Genomic DNA, 17,406 nt, shown 5'->3' with positions numbered 1-17,406 from the left:
GCTTGAGGCAGAAGGTGATGACTAAATCTGATTATCTAGGACAGGAAATACTTTTGTGACTGACTAGAGATCAGGAGCATTAGTTAAGGCAAAGTCTAGGAGTTTTGGGGCCTGTAGTAAGCCAAAGAGCCACAGTGCTGGAGTTGATGATGCAAAGAAAAGACTGGGAATAACAACTGATGAATATGTAGGTGGGCCAGATTATATATCCCTATATTTGTATATAGATAGACAGATATACATGGATTCCTATCAAAAGAACTACAAGATCGGAATGCTGAATGTTCAAAGTAAAAAGTCTCACACCATGAAAGTCAGAACACTGAGCAAGAACACATCAGGCTAACCCTGCTCTACACCAAAATGAGAAGCTTTTGCAGGACACCAACCCCCCCGCACTCCTATACCCTCTGCTGATTACATACACTAACTCTAAGATAACACTGCAGTTGGCAATGGGCAAGACTGCAAACTCAGCTGTACCGTGATCTCTCACAATACTTCATCTGCCCTGTTTGATGTTCTGACTTTCGCTGACGTTAAGCTTTGCTACTTTGTTTATTCGGCATTCAGTCTCCTGGTTTTGAATTTCGATATTGTGGTAATTCATTCTTTTGGCAGGGACCCATATACAGGCAATTAAAGTCTCCTAATAAAAAAGCTATTTGGCTACTCCCAGCTGGGGGGAGCAAGTTTAGGTATTCAGTATGATTCAGAGGGTGAGCTGGACCTATAGCAAACAAAAGTTGAAGTCATCTGGAAAAAGTCCCATGGGTATGAGATTTCAAATAAATATTCATTCATCCCTGTTACTACTATTACTGGTCTACAATGAGTGAGAGGCGGTAAACCTGAGAAGATGAGGAACGCTTTCCACACCTCACATCCAGTTCTTTTCTCTCTATTACATTATTCACTACTTCAAATACAGTTGATTTAGACTTTGATTTGCATTTTCTAGTGATTTTTTTTTTTGAGCAGCCATCATAATTAAACTTAACAAGGCCTTACTGTGTCTAGGCAATTCAGATCCTTTATCCCACCTCAAAATATAATTTCCTCAGTTGCACCTATTTGTTCACCCAATATTTCTGACAAGGTACTCTGTAATGAATTTTTTAAATCTACCAAGAAATTACACTACCAGAACACATGTTCCTAGTTAACTCTTTCTTCCCCATTACACCTCCATCTTTTCCCATCTCCATGAGGAAAAATTCTTTGCAGTCTGCTTCCAAGAAAAAATCCTACATCCTCTAGACTTAAAGTTACTGCCATATATATGCCCTCCTATTGTTTCCTTGTGAATTGCTTATCCAATCTCTCTTCCAAATCTTTTCTAACCCACTCTGATTGATTTCTATAGTTATCATGCACTATTTGATATACCTTATTATCCCTTTTGTAACAGCAGCTTCTGTTCTACATTCAGCTACAAAAACTCTGCCAGAGCAGAACTTTCCCCTTATTTATTCCCCTATCCCTTTCTCTTTGCCTATACTCTCATATATCAATCCCTGATAACGAATACAGTCACTAACCTGCAGTCCAAATGGTTCTTAGCCTCTTCCCATTCTATTACCTTTCCATTTCTAGATATTTTCTGCAAATACTTTGGTTCCTTTGCCAATTTTCTCAGGTAAATTCCAGCTGCCTCTTGCCTGTTCTCTGCACAACAGTTTACAGTGACACCTACTGTCAGAATCTCCTTTCCCAACTCTTGTGTTGGCTTAGTTCTTACAATATTTTCTGCTACTTTATGAATAAAATATTTTGTATAGCTGTTATTCTCTTTAAGGATCTGCATCCAAAACCCCGCTATATCCTTACTTCTTGAATTTTCATCCTTCTTCACACCACCCCCTTCCACTCAGAATTATAGTTCTCTGCTTCTGTTATGCATATGAGCTTTAACTCTGCAGCTCTCACCTAAACAACCTGGTTCTATTGGATGGATCAACTTGAGCCCTGGCCTCTTCCTCTCCTGGATAAAATCTGTCAACTCTTTATTAATTACTGCCCACAACTTCTCTGGTTGATACAAATATACCTGACCTGTATATAAAATTAAAGGAACTAAAAACATGTTTACTGCTTGTATCTTGCCAGCCATATTAATAAACATGAGTTTCTAGTTTCCCAGTTTTTATATTACCATTTTAGCCTCTTCCCACATCTCCTTAGCAGCCATAACAGAATCCTGCTTATCCCATATTCCTAAATATTCATTTTGTCTTGTTCCAATAAATGCAGGTATTGCTCAAACAATTCATGTGTGGATACACAGTTTACAGCTAAAGGCTTTGTTTTGCTTCATTAATTTTTTATCCCCCAAAAAACTGAAACTGTCTCAGAATGTTCCACAACAGTGAGAAGTCCTTTTCTGGTTTTATTAGGTACAAAATTTGAGTCTCTTATTTTCTTTAACAATGACTCTAAATATAACACAAACAAAGGGGAAATAGGACACCCCTGCCTGGTTCTTCTGTTCAGACAAGAACCTTCCAGCTTAAATTTTTGCCTCTGATCCCTCATGTATATACTACAAATTAACCTTATTACTGTAACAGGGAATGCAAATACTTCCAATGTCCTACTCATAAATCCCAGCTTACTCTGTTGAATGCTTTCTCTGCATCAAGAGCTACCCAACAATTCTGCATTGTCTTTCATTCCGCTTTCCTCTGGATCATCATTGTTCTATTAATGTTGTCAAATGTTTCCCTACCCTCCACAATACCACGCTGATGTATATCTATCAATGTTGGCAACACCTGTGCCATTATTTTAGCTATTATAGACATAAACACTTTACAATCATTGTTTAAATTTGAAATGGGCCTAAATGAAGCTGGGTCTGATGGGTCTTTATTTATTTATTTTACTTTTATTCTACATTTGTTGACCGGGCTGATCCAACTGGATTTATGTCCATTTTCAGTGGAGGCCCGGGGAGAAAAGCTCCGCACTTCAGAACAGAATAAAAAATACAGAGGTACATTACCAAGTTTTGGCAAGTAATAATAGTAAATTACATTTTAGCTTATGAGTAAGGAAAAAAAAACAATCGTAGTTACAAATCAAGTATGGATATACAAACAACAATGTATAAGGTAAGTGAAATAGAGCACTATTAAAGGTAAGTGAAATAGAGCACTATTAAAGTAAACAAGTTACACACACATTGTTGTTAGTAAAAGATTATTGAGTTTATGTGGGTGAGAAGATTAGTATCTAGTGACAAGGGAGGTAGTTAGTCTGGGTTTGCACAGGGGCACAGCCAGTGGGATTTGAGGTATGGTTTGAGTTTGGTTTTAAATAGGGTAGTTGAGGGTAGGGAGGTTAGGTCATTTGGGAGGGTGTTCCAGGTTCTACCCACTGTTAGAGAACAGAGAGTCTCCAGCCAGACTGTTGGTTTTACTTGTGTTTACCAGTAATTTATTAGATGAGCGCAGGGCCTTCAGGTTAATGCAGAGGGAGATTAGCTTAGTGAGTATTGGAGTATTTGTAGGATGATACAGTATTTTATGGGCAATAGTTAGTTGGTTCAATAGAATAAGATTTGACAATTCTAACCATCTTAGTTGATTAAGATTGTTGCAATGATGGGTTCTATAGGTAGACCCAGTTGCAAATCTGGCAATATTATTGTAGGAGCTGGCCAGCTTGTTCAGATTGCTTTTGCATAGTTTAGTATAGATAGGGGAAGCATATAGTAGGGTTGAGATTAAGTGGGTACGGGCAATAGTGGTCCTGGCTAGTGGAGTCAGAATGGGTTTAATCCTATAGAGGATACCTAGTTTCTTGTTTACTGTTTTTATAGTGTTGTTAATATGGGGCTCAAAGGTGAGGTTGTTATCGATTAGTACTCCAAGTAGTTTTGTGGTAGAATCGGGAGATATGATAGTACCATTGCTAGATGTAACAGTGAAATGCAGTGGAGGGGCTCTGCAGGTGGGAGTGAATAGTAGCACTTTTGGATTGTTTGGGTTGAGGATGAAACATCGGTGAAGAAGCCAATTCTCTACTGTGCTAAACACGTCTTGGGTTAGGGACTGAAGTTGTGAAGAGGCTGAGCATATGAGTGGGGAATCATCTACATATTGGATACAGGTAGCTTGAGGTAACACAGAGTGTAGGTCGTTAGTAAAAATAGAAAAGAGGAGAGGACCCAATATGGAGCCTTGAGGGACGCCAAGGGTAATTGGGAGATGGGAAGACAAGTTATTCTCCCATAATACAGCCTGTTGCCTGTTATTTAAATAGGATTGGAACCACTGTTTAGCAAGTGGATCCAGTGAGAAGTTTCTAAGTATGTTTATGAGTAGCTGGTGATTAACCATGTCGAAGTATTTTGACAGATCAAAGAAGAGAGCTGAGGCTAGAGTATCATTATTACGATATTTATTAATGCAGTCGGTGAAGGATAAGAGAGCAGAGGAGGCGCTATGAAATGGTCTGAAGCCATGTTGGCAGGTAGCTAGTAGGTTGTTTTCTAGTAGGTGGTTTTATAGTTGTTTATGAATGCACTTCTCCATGATTTTTGCCAGTGGGGATAGTATGGCTATAGGCCTATAGTTAGAAAAACCTTTGGAATTACCACCTTTGTGCAGGGGGGTGATATGTGAGATTTTCCAGATTGATGGAATAGTTCCTTCTGAAATAGTTCTGTTAATGAGGATGGATATGGGGTAGGCTATAGCTTTGGCAGTTTTTTGCAGGTATTCTGCATGTAGTAGATCTGCAGAGAGGGTGGTGGGTTTAAGTTTCTGAATAAGGGTGCAGACAAGGGATGTAGGAACTGGTTTGAATTGAAATAATGGGGGGCTGTTAGGGATATTATCGGAAGCAGATGTAGTGTCAGGGGATAACTGATTGGCCAAAGATTGAATGGTGTCTGTGAAGAAAGAATTGGCAATGTGGATAGGGCTGTTGAGATTGGAGCCTGAGGGGGTGGGTGTAATAGAGCTACCTGGGTGCAACAGTTTATTGATACCAGACCAGAATTTTTGAGGTTTATTTTGGTGGATTTGTTGGAGGTGACAGTAAAAGTTTCTTTTATCAGACAATATGGCTTTTTTAGTTTCATTTCTTAATTGTCTAAACTTTAGTTGATCCACTGGGTTTTTGGTTGTACGCCAGCTAGCCCAGAGTTTGTTTCTATGGAGGATTTTTTGTTTGGTAGTTTTGGAGAGCCAAGGGGCTGGTTTATACCTACTTCTTATTATTCATGTTGGGGCATGATAATCTAGTATGGTTAAAAATTTAGAATTAAAGTATTTAACGGCATCTTCTAATGGTAGGTGTTTTAGGGGTGACCAGTCGCAAGCTTTGAGTTCTTTTTGAAGACTGTCAGACCTTATTTTCTTATAAATGGTTGGGTTTGGGATGTCAGTCTTATATCTGATTAAGAAGGTGAGTGAGTGATCGCTTATATCTTCAGGGAGGGTCCCTACTTTGTAAGATTGGTTATGACTGTTTGTGAGAATCCAATCTAGGGTGCTGTCATTGTTATTATGTTTGTTGGTTCTAGTGGGGGATGTAATGGTTTGCATAAAACCATGTAGGTTGATATGGGTAGTAGGCTGTTCAGATGTGCAACACCTCCAGTTTATATTAAAGTCACCAAGAATTATGGTTTCTTGTGGGTAGGTGGTGGACAGCCAACTTAGGATAGCCTCTAAGGTGTTAATACTGTTGCCTGGGGGAAGGTAGATACAGATGATGTAAATGGATTTACATTTGTTGAGTTGAATTTTGGAGATAAGAATTTCTGCATTGCTAGTTAGAGGAGGTTTAGAGTCTATGGAAGTGACTTGTAATTCAGATTTATATAAAATAGCTACTCCTCCACCTTTCTTGTAATTACAGTCAAGTCTGAGGATACTGTAACCTAGGGGGATGACAGTAGTGTCTTGTACTGTAGGCTTAAACCATGTTTCAGAGAGACAGAGGATGTCGAATGAATGTACATCCATGAGGGCATGTAGGTGGGCAACTTTATTATTTATGCTTCGAATATTGAGATGGGCTATTAGGAGAGAGTTAGGGGATTTAGTGACCAGATGTGCATTAGTAGAAGTTGGGGGTGGAAGGCTTTGTGGTAGTTGTAGAATTTGGGCCAGGGTTTGGGTGTATGTCACCATCAATTAGAAAGTGGACTTGTATTGCCAGATTGAGAAATAAACCTTTACATATTAGGTTCTGAGGTTTTCTTGCTCTAGGGCTGTGGTATGTGATGTGAGTGAGTCTATCAAATTTGGCTGATAAATACTTTTGTGGATAGGATGTGTGATTATGGCTATGAGGGATGATAAGTGTTGGTGTGGAGGTTTGTTTCGTGGGGTTATGAAAGTGAAGGTAGTTAAGGTGTTCATAGAAAGTAAGTAGGTAGGGTACAGCTAAAATAGGTAGGACTGATAGTAGAAGTAATAGCTTAAAGTGTGAAAGGGTAGTGTTAGGTGGCATTGTAGAAGTACTGTGTGTAGGTTAGTATACAGGTATAGGTGCAGATGGATAATTACTAGTGGGAAGAGGGTTGTAGCACTTTTAGGGGTTGGTCGATGTGATTGCTTGTATGGATAGGGGGTGTGGTTATTGTGTATAAATGTAGATGTACTGGGGGCAGGTGAGAATTGGGGGCAGGGAAGGGGAGCGGAGTGAGCCCACAGTATAGAGCCAGAGAAGGAGTGAGCCCTAGGAGAACAATCAATGGAGAGCTGATAGTTAAGGTAAGTGAAGATGGAGAAGGGTAAGAGGTGTTAGCCTTGACAGTAGGGAATAGGGGGAGGGTAGCTGAAATGATACAGAGTAAGAAGATAGAGAGATGAAGTGGGACTATAACTTTACAAGCTAGGAATACTATATTCGTGTGAGATGTGTTTCAAGACAGAGTGATAGATCTAGGATAGGGTGCCACTTAGTGGCCAAAGGCTGTATAGCTACAATAGTTTCCTTTAGGAGGTAGCTGGTCATGGAATTTGAGGAGGACATAAAGGATATTAGGTATTTACAATAGTATAGGAGGGAAGGTGGGCTAAGAAGAAGGAAAAGGAAGGTTATGGCTGTTGGTCTCCCTAGCAGGGAAGTGTACTTTAAAACCTACAATAATTTATACAGTGTAGCTTTTATTGACAGAAGTTATATAACACATACTTTCTTCTTTTGTATTGTTCTTGAGGGGCTGTTTCTCAGGGCGGGAGAAGATTCACTTCCTTAGTTTAGAGTGAAGACGGCAGTTATAAGATGGGTTAAGGTTGCTGGCTAACAGGACAGGGTAGTTCCACAGTGTTAGTGGCTTACGAACAGGTAGGGCAACTGGTTGCATAAAGGGAGAGAGAGAGACAGAGAGGTTAAATAAGTAGAATGTTAAGCACAGTAATTAGGTAGCATAACATTTAAGATAATGCACATACTAGGACAAACACAAGGTATAATTGGTCTCTATTCTACATATAATGAGGTTCACTGAAAAAAAATGATAGGTTGGGTAGTTTCATTTAAATAGGGAACACATTTCAGTTGCAACTAGCAATTACATGTAGCCATCACAGTAGGATTCTAAAAACAGGGCAAATCAGTTAGCATGCATCAGGTATAAGTTGAGGAACAAGGTCTGCAGCATGAGTGTAGGCGAAGCGAGCTCTACTCACACATGGGACATTCTATCCAAGAAGACAATTTTGTGTTTAAACCAATACAGATGGTAACATTACCTTTTACAATAGTGTAAAGTCGGAATTCCTCATATATAGTGGCAGAAACATTACAACGCTGTGTTAATATAGCATTACTGATGTAATTTAAAGAACTATATAGTGTCCCCACTTGTGTTAAAATAATTAAAGACCAAAATGCATGCTGTCAGACTTAAGGTTACACAATACATGCGCTACCAAAACGTAGCATTTACTACAAAGAAAACTCAATATCCGACTCATTAAAGTACACCGTTTGAGCATTCAGCAGGTAGCTACGGTTATAAAATCCTTACCGCATCCAGCACGCAATCACAGTTAGTCGGTACCAATGGTTGTTATCACCAGAACACTCTAGGTTCCATAAGTTGATGCCAGCCACTAAAAGTATTCCTTTTTGACCAATTTAAAGCTTAAACAGTTGTTGCATGTCCCTATAATTATGCCTTTCAAATAACAAAGGGTATTGCAGGGGCATCTGACATTAAACAGCTAAGAACGTACAGAAAACCCATACACAATTAGCTGGCACTGGCGGATGATACTCCGGTACTTTTTGGAAGCTTATCAGTTACACTGAAGTATAAAGATACACCTTCTGACACACTTGTTAGTGAGCTGCATATCTAGCAGCAGATAGCCATAAAACTCATTCTACAGTCGCATATCTAGTAGCAGATAGTCATAAAACATATTATATAGTCACTAACTTTACAGATACTGCAAACAAAACATTTCCCACACCTTATAGAGCGTTATGCTTGTTTGGTAGTGCGTAATAAAAGCATGTGCAGCAAACGCTAACACAGTTTACTGGCAACAGTGATTAGTAACACCAGCATATGCTGTGATGATTTAGTTATCACCTTTAACTTTGAGGATGCCTTTACAGATAACTTTTTAGGCAGTCCGGTTATCTAGCAAAAAGAGTAAAAAAAGGCGCAACTTACACAAAGTGTGTACACCAGAGCTGGGGACGCACAGCAGCCAAGGGATAGACAGAGGTGTAAAGATGGCGGCACACAGGGAAAGGTATATTTATAAGGTAGGTGTGGTGATATGAAATGAAGGGGAGGGTAAGGATAGGTGGGGTCAGGTATTGACCGGAAGTGATTAGTGTATCACAGCAGGTAAGGAGAGCACGGAGACACGTAGTACTTAGTATAAATCAGTGCTTTAACACTGCCTAACCTAAGGAGGACTCGAGAGGTAGGTAGGAAAAAGAAGGGACAAGAGGGGAGTAGATAGGGTTAGAAGCAGAGTAGTGCTAATCAAGAGGGAGTGGAGGGATGCTGATAGGGGTGAGGAATCAGACCAAGAGCCACAGAAGGAGTGAGCTCTAGGAGAACAATCAGTGGAGAGCTGATAGTTAAGGTAAGTGAAGGTGGAGAAGGGTAGGAGGTGTTAGCCTTGATAGTAGGGATAGGGGAAATGATACAGAGTAAGAAGATAGAGGGATGAAGTGGGACTATAACTTTACAAGCTAGGAATATTATATTTGTGTGAGATGTGTTTCAAGACAGTGATAGATCTAGGATAGGACGCCACTTAGTGGCCAAAGGCTGTATAGCTACAATAGTTTCCTTTAGGAGGTAACTGGTCTTGGAATTTGACGAGGACGTAAAGGATATTAGGTATTTAAAATGGTATAACAGAGAAGGTGGGCTAAGAAGAAGGAAAAGGAAGGTTATGGCTGCTGGTCTCCCTAGCAGGGAAGTGTACTTTAAAACCTACAATAATTTATACAGTGTAGCTTTTATTGACAGAAGTTATATAACACATACTTTCTTCTTTTGTATTGTCCTTGAGGGGCTGTTTTTCAGGGCGGGAGAAGATTCACTTCCTTAGTTTAGGGTGAAGATGACAGTTATAAGATGGGTTAAGGTTGCTGGCAAACAGGACAGGGCAGTTCCACAGTGTTAGTGCCTTCTGGCAAACAGGACAGGGCAGTTCCACAGTGTTAGTGCCTTACGAGCAGGTAGGGCAAATTAAGTGTGTACACCAAAGCTGGGGACGCACAGCAGCCAAGGGATAGACCGAGGTTTACCAGCTTTAGATATTACAGCCATCACAGCTTTCTTCCAGGATGTTAATGCTCCCTTTGTATAGATGAAGCTTTTCTCCCCAGACCTCCAGTGAAAATGGGCACTGCACATTCAGATTTTTCTGGTCAACAAAAACAAATAAATGTTACTGTTATCTAAAATAGCTGTATTGAAACATCTGTTATCATATGTTACAAATGGAAAGGTAACTAAAAATGAGCATATACAGTTGAATTTTCACATCAACAAACTTTATAACCATTAGAAACTGCTAGCTATTTAAGAAAAATCTATCAACTCCAGGCATAAAAAAGTACTTAAAAAGGGGGCTAGCAAATGCCTTAAGTGCACAACTAAAACGTACAAAGCAAGTTTTGAGCTAAAGGTTGTTACTGTCCTTAAAAGGAAACAAAAGACCTTCTTCAGTCATATCAGGAAACTCACGTATAACTCCAAGCTGATACGAAATGGTAATGCTTATTCTGATTGGCAGTTTCCGTACTGACAAGTTCAGATCCAGCTTCTCATTGACCATGTGCCCCACTGTCCCCTAACAAACCTTTCTGTGAAAATCACCGTAAAAATCCTATATATGTCCTCTCTAAAGCAAAATACTAGCTGTATGAGACCTGATAGTAACACAGTTGCTTCCTGATGAGTGCAAATACAAGCTATCTCAGCCTGTTCTGAACCTATTAAACATAAGCGTCACTATTGACTATATAACGTTGGTGTAGAGAACTGAGACAGTGGTACTATTGTATACTGACATCTAGACCAAAGATCACAGTAAATATAGACATGTAAGTCTCGCTATTATCATCTAAGGTCATGGAATGCATCATCACAAAACTCAAAACAAACAGGTTACTTCCATTCCCATGACCCAAATCACTTTGGTTTTAAGAAAGGCAGAGTGCATTTGTTAAGCTACATTATTTTTTTGAAAGGGCTAATGAGGCCTTGGATAAGAGTCAATTCATTTACACTGTTAAGCAGGATTTACTACCATTCTCCATGCAGAGATTATCTACAAGTTACCCAACAAAGTGGTGGATGGCTGACTGGCTCCTGGTAGAATCCATATTGTTCAAGTTGGTAGCATCTCCTCCATACAAAAAGCCACTAGCACAGAACCACAGCGGTCAGTTCTAGGCCCTCTGATCCTTGGCATCTGCTTCCCTGATGTCAAAACAGGCCTCAAAGGTTTATGGCTAACAAGTATGATGATTGTGAAGTGACAGATTTTATAGACTCCCTTACTGAGACACGCTTACTTCAGAAAGGGCTTGATCAGACCATTGTCAGGTATAGTAACCATGGACTAAAGCAGAATACCAAAAATATGAAGTGCTATTATATCTGGGACGTCAGACTTCCATAGAGCACCTCCTTAAAACTGTTACCGTCATTAGAGATCTGAGTTTATTTCTTGCTCACAAACAGCTATGCAAATCTGGCACATTTCTTGAAAAAATAACTATGCCTCAATCAGATTGTGATGAAAAACTGTCCTTCAACCAGTGAGTGTGAGTTATACTTTGAAAATCTATGTAGCCCAGGTAATTTCCAAGGGCATCTTGGTAAGGTCTATGGAAATCTCAGTTTCTCTCTCTCTTCATTTCATCTTTGGTCTGGCACTAAATGCAGCATTACCTTTAACATTTATGTCACCGAATAACTTTTATAATTAGAGATATGTCAGAGATTCCAAAATAAGAACATTAGAGGACCATGCTCCATAAACTCATCTTGCAGTCTAAAATCCCTCACATTTTACTCTGTCGGAAGACCCTGGTAATTCGGATTTTGTCAGTCTTCATAAAACTGGTGTCACCACAAATGCCCACATCAAACAACTCAACTTGTACTGGCTTATGAAAAGGACCTGCTGTCATATTAGATACCTTAGTGCCTCCCCATCCTTTAGAAGTGACTCCATCTTCATACGAAAAAAAGCATCATCTTAGCTTCATTTAAATCCACACTTGAAAAGTGAATTGGAAATTGGAAATTCACTTCTGAGGTTTTGTTATACAGCTTTCCTTCATAATGGTGGCCACTGGATAACAGTCAATTTATTTACACTGCTTAGCAGGATTTAATACCATTCCCCATGCAGGGATTATCAACAAGCTCCTCAACAACGGGTGGGATGGCTAAATGGCTGCAGACAGAATCCATACATTTCAAGTTGGTAGCATCTCCTCCATACAAAAAGCCACTAGCAGTGAACCACAGGGCTCAGTCCTAGGCCCCCGGTTCCTTGGTATCTGCTTCCCTGATGTCAAAGCAGCCCTCAAATGTATATGGCTACCAAGTATTCTGATGACTGTGAACTGACAGGTATGATGGACTCCCTCACTAACACTCACTTACTCCAGAAAGGGCTTCATCAGACCATTGTCAGGTGTAATGAACAGGGACTGAAGCACAATGCCAAAACTTGAAGTGCCATTCTATCTGGGACGTCAGACTTCTGCAGCTCACCTCCTTAAAACTGTTTCTGCCATTAAAGATCTGAGTGTATTTCTTGTTGACAAACAGCTATGCAAATCCTGACAAAATAACTATGCCTTAATCAGACTGTGATGAATAACTGTCCTTCACTTAGAGTGTAGGAGTTATACTTCAAAAATCTATGTAGTACAGGTATTTTCCAAGGGCATCTTGGTAAGGTCTATGGAAATCATAGTTTCTCTCTCTCTACATTTCTTTTTTGGCCTGGAACTAAATGCAGCATCACCTTTAACACTTCTGTCACCAAATAACTTGTCTAATTAGAGAGATGTCAGAGATTCCAAAATAAGAACATTACAGGACCAGGCTCCATAAACTAATCTTGCAGATTAAAATCCTGCACATTTTCCTCTGTCTGCTATGGAAAACCCTGTGAATTTGGATTTTGTCAGTCTTCACAAAACTGGTGTCATCACAAATACCCAAATCAAACAAATCAACTCGTACTGGCGTATAAAAAGGACTTGCTGTCACGTTAGATACCTTAGTACTTCCCCATCCTTTAGAATGGACTCCATCTGCATACAAAAATAAGCATCATCCTAGCTTCATTTAGATCCACACTTGACAAGTGAACAGGAAGTTGCAAATTCACTTCTGAGGTTTTGTTATATAGCTCTCCTTTATAATGGTGGCTACTGCATCACATTGCTATTGTGATAGTTTGACTAAACTTCTCAAAGGTCACCCCAGCCACAAGCCTAGTAATGACCTATGAGCCTACAAACCTATGACTGTTTCATCCACACAAAATATCAGGGAAATGCATATTTTGGTGGACATTCAGTCAGTCTGTCTATACAACAGTGACTTAAGTCTTGGAATAAAACAGTTTAAAAATATCATAATCCACTGCTTTGCATAATCAGATTGTCTGGTCACTGGAAGGCTGTGCCCTATTGTGGACAGCTTCTGTAATCCTGACCTCTACATGTGAGGGGGAGATGCAAACCACTCAGGGCATAAACAGCCTTAGTAGGGGATTACAGTAGGAATGCTCAATAGGTAAAATTGTCGAATGCAAAACATCTGAAAGAAGCTTTCAAACATTCACATTACTGAAATCACTAAAACTCAGAAATTACAAAAGATAAGAGAAGGAAAACCAAAATCTTCTGTAACACAATGCCCTAATCTAAGTAAAGAAGGGTAGTGTTGCAGAAAAGATTTTTATAAGGCTAAACTTTAGGTTTGTGTTACAGGTTAGCAGACATTACTCCCTCTAATCCTAACCTGCAAAAAGATGGAGACTCACTCACTCACTCACTCACTCACTCACTCACTCACTCACTCACTCACTCACTCACTCACTCACTCACTCACTCTAAATCCATCCCATTGTCTAACTCTATCTCTAACCTGCAAACACACACAAACATACACACATCCCTATTACAAGTCCACATACCTGTTTTGGAAAACAGATGTTCATCTACACGCATTTGGTAAATATGAACGGTTAGCAAAATATCCCCACTGACACTTTTCAAACAAATGTATGTTTCATAAAGTCTAAAGGACCCTAGTAAAGGACAGGTTATGTCTTTACTGGCATCCTGTTATCACCAACTGTAACATAATGATCATTTTAAGAAAAGACTGGCAGCTGTGAAATAGAATGGAAGCAGGATTGGGCTCTCCTGTCCTTTCCATAGCCATCTTCACATTCTGGGATGCACTGGTGTCACATAAGCTTAAGTAAAGAAGACAAATATGTTTGACAGAGAATCATCAGTAAACATTTATGCTTCAAGTACAGTTATGAAACAGAGATGATACAGGTGAGATGAAGGACTAACATTGTTTTTTTTTTTTTTAATTTCTGCTCTAGTGCTGCATGTTTTGTGTGACTAATGAATCGAAAAAATAGTCATGCATTGGCCGGGAATCGAACCCGGGCCCCCCGCGTGGCAGGCGAGAATTCTACCACTGAACCACCAATGCAGATGTTCACAGATGTTTTAAGCACATTCATATGGTTGGGAAATCAAGATACATGCTTACATAGTATATCTGGATATATGCCACATCATCACTTCTCAGCTGTCAGGCATTCTTTAGGAAACACTAATTCCATCTTTTTCATATTCCAGCAATCACTGGTTTTCACTGCTTAGAATAAATTTCACATTTCACTAATGAAATTGAAGTAAACTTAACTTTTTCGAGTTGATGCTTTGATTTACTACTGGCTGACAATCAGCATCTCCAACATTAGAAACTTAAATAGGAAAGAATACACATTAATTTACTAGTACAGTAAAGTACAATATTACTGGCTCATTTGAAGTTTGTCTGTACAGTTAGCTCGTGCATGTGTGACTGTCTGCACATAAGCATACAAATACACACACACAAACACACTGACATACCTGTATATTTATATACATGTGTGCCCATCAGCAATCATTTTAAATATGTAATCTTGCTGATGACAGTGCAGCTGGGTCATGAACTGTCTTCATAATTATTTTAAACACAGAAAGTTGCATAAGGCATTCACCAGTAAAGATCACAAACTGATTCTCTGTTTTTTTTTTCCGTTTTCTTTTTAACAACGGACTTCTGATTGCTCCTTCACTTCATGGTATTTTGTATTTGTTTTTTTTTTTTACTCTGCTCCTGATTTTCTCCAAGGTGAATGTGCTGTAAAGTGCCCAACATATTCTTAAAACACCTGTAAAGAACAGTTGTTTAATTTTCCTTTTGTTCCACTTTTTGAAAGACTGATACATGACTGCTGGTTTTAGTCTACGTCTGGCTTAAGAAAGGTGCCCTGAGTCAAAACAAACTGCAACAACTTTACAATTATGAAATGATTCTGTTACTGAAGCTTTTCTACCAGAATCTGGTAGCTCTTTAGAAGGCACCTAGCAATTTGGTTTATAGGATTATACTAAGTTAGTGGTATGTCAATCACTGAAAACTAAGGCAATAATGCTAAAGTACTCTAAGCTGAGTAGTTTCTAGCAGCGACTCCCAAGATGAATTATCAGAATCACATGCCTTGCTTAAGTTTGCATGTTACAAGGGTTTTGTACTGCCTTATTTGGAAGGGAACCTTGTTCCATGAGTGATGGAGACAACAGGTGAGCAATTCCCCTATTAAGCAAGACTTACTGATATTTTGCCATAGAACTGGGTGACGGAATAGTTACTAACTAATGAGTTTTTCCGTTTGTGGAAAAAGAGGCATCAGACAACAAAACTGGAGACAGCTTGGAAGACAGAAGACAGATATATTGAAGGAATCTATAGGCCAAGAAAATAATGGCAATATCTTTCTTCTGAAACAAAAAGAGCAAGAGCACTTCCTTGATCTGTAAACTGATTTTGCTATAAAAGATTGGGTTCATATTAGCTTTGGGGGAGTTGTTTAGAACTATCCGTGCCATGCTGATCCTTGTATTTTATGGTGGGGCAAATGATAGTGCAGTAAAAAGGAATTAGTATGGCTTGAAATCTGGAAGAAAGCCACAACAAATGACATAAGAAATGTAGAAGGATTTTTTGACAGCACTTGAAATATAGCGATATAATGATTTAAGGACAGCACATTGTCTAAGTCCACTCATAAATCAAAGATCATAGTGTCAGCCTAAAAATGGATTACAATTTTCTGATACTATGGAGGAGTAGTAGTTTAACCAAAGGTGACTATACTACATTTCTTTGTTTTTAGAGTAAGGCCAGGACAAAAGCACCAACTGCTAATGTGATAAAGCCTTAGTGGAGAGTCACTGAATGTCAGGGGTAGTTCAGGATGTCTCCTAGCTAAGAATTTAATTTGCCAAAGGTTATTAGTATTGGGGTATATTTCAAAGAAATAGATTCCAAAGAGAAGAGAACAAAACACAAGGCAACTGAGACTTATGTGCATGTACACCTTGCCAGTATCTATCATCAAACTTTACCTCCTCTCTGAAGGAAGGCGAGGACACTCAAGCCAGGGGTGAAGTTGTGATTACCTATCCAATCATCCAGTTATGTCTGAAGGAGATAATGCATCACACTGCCTCACTTGCAGAGGAATGCCACTAGTTACATTTTTTTTTTACAGAGGGTGCCATGTATTCAGAAAGATTGTGTTTTGTTTCACAGCCATTTTGCAGTCCAGACTGCAAAGAAGTTGATGTTTAGTCACATTAGCTTTTTCTTTACTTTAACCAATACCGCCCTAGGTAAATGGGAAGCCAAATTAGTCTATAACTCAAGCTTTTTCCAGCAAATGGGGTGCTATCTGAGAATTATAGATGATATTTTCATTGTCTGGAATATAAGCTAAGACCTTCTCAACAATTTTCTTAAGCACATCAGCAAATCTTTAGACTTTTTCACTTCACTTCAAAACAGAGCCTAGACAAAGTGGAATTTCTGGATTTGTGTATCAGCAAAACCCTGGACAGCAAAGGACTCACTATCGATCTTTTCGTAAGCTGACCAGGGTCAACATGCTATTTCATTTTGACATCATGCACCCATATAGATTTAAAAGAAATTGTAGATCAGAGTGTATGTGCTGCGTACTGTACCTTTAAGAAGCAACTCAAAGACACAATGCGCATATATAAATAACAAGCACAAGCCATTACTAGTGCCATTTTGAGAGTGCAGCCAGACAGTAAGCATGTATGATTCCAACAGTTAGTTTGTATATAAGTTACTTAAGTCAAAGTCAGTTAACTTCTATCGTGATGTGTTTGTGTAAAATAAAGCTGCTTGAACAGAACCCATGAAGTCTCTTCTCCTGTGACCACAGTAGGAGAGCAACATTGTGTCAGAACTGGGATCGAAGAGATTTATATTCGGAGCCATAAGGTGCAGACATAACAGTGAAGGTAAACCGAGAGAAACAAGCACAAAAAGAGCCAGAAAAGAAAGGAAAAGAGAATTTGTACAAGCTATTTATTTTATAAAAAGGATAAGACGGAGCATTACAAGGGCACAAACCATATTATTATTAAACAAATGGGAAGCACAAAGGGTCTAGTAACTATGGGAAATGTTCAAAATAAGATGTTTAAAGCAAGACGAGCATGTTTTAAAAAAACAACGAATATGTTTAAAGCAAAACGAGCATGTTTGAGGCAAAATGGACAGGTTTAGAGTAAAATGAGCCCAAAAAAAGTACAAAGGGCATGAAA

The 17,406-nt window shown here is 39.1% G+C and overlaps 1 protein-coding gene and 1 non-coding gene across 3 annotated transcripts in view; both read right to left on the bottom strand.

Moving 5' to 3' along the window:
• VAC14 (VAC14 component of PIKFYVE complex) overlaps positions 1–17,406 on the bottom strand; it is a 3,391,123-nt gene that overhangs the window by 1,940,998 nt on the left and 1,432,719 nt on the right. The window lies entirely within an intron of this gene.
• Positions 14,136–14,206, bottom strand: TRNAG-GCC. Its single transcript has one exon. It is a non-coding gene; the product is annotated as a tRNA-Gly (tRNA).

The sequence above is a fragment of the Protopterus annectens genome, chromosome 8.part0 (genome assembly GCF_019279795.1).
Source record: "Protopterus annectens isolate FY-2018-M chromosome 8.part0, PAN1.0, whole genome shotgun sequence".
Lineage (NCBI taxonomy): Eukaryota > Metazoa > Chordata > Ceratodontiformes > Protopteridae > Protopterus > Protopterus annectens.
The sequence above is the reverse complement of the archived record's forward strand: the minus strand, read 5'-3'. Positions and strand labels throughout refer to the sequence as shown.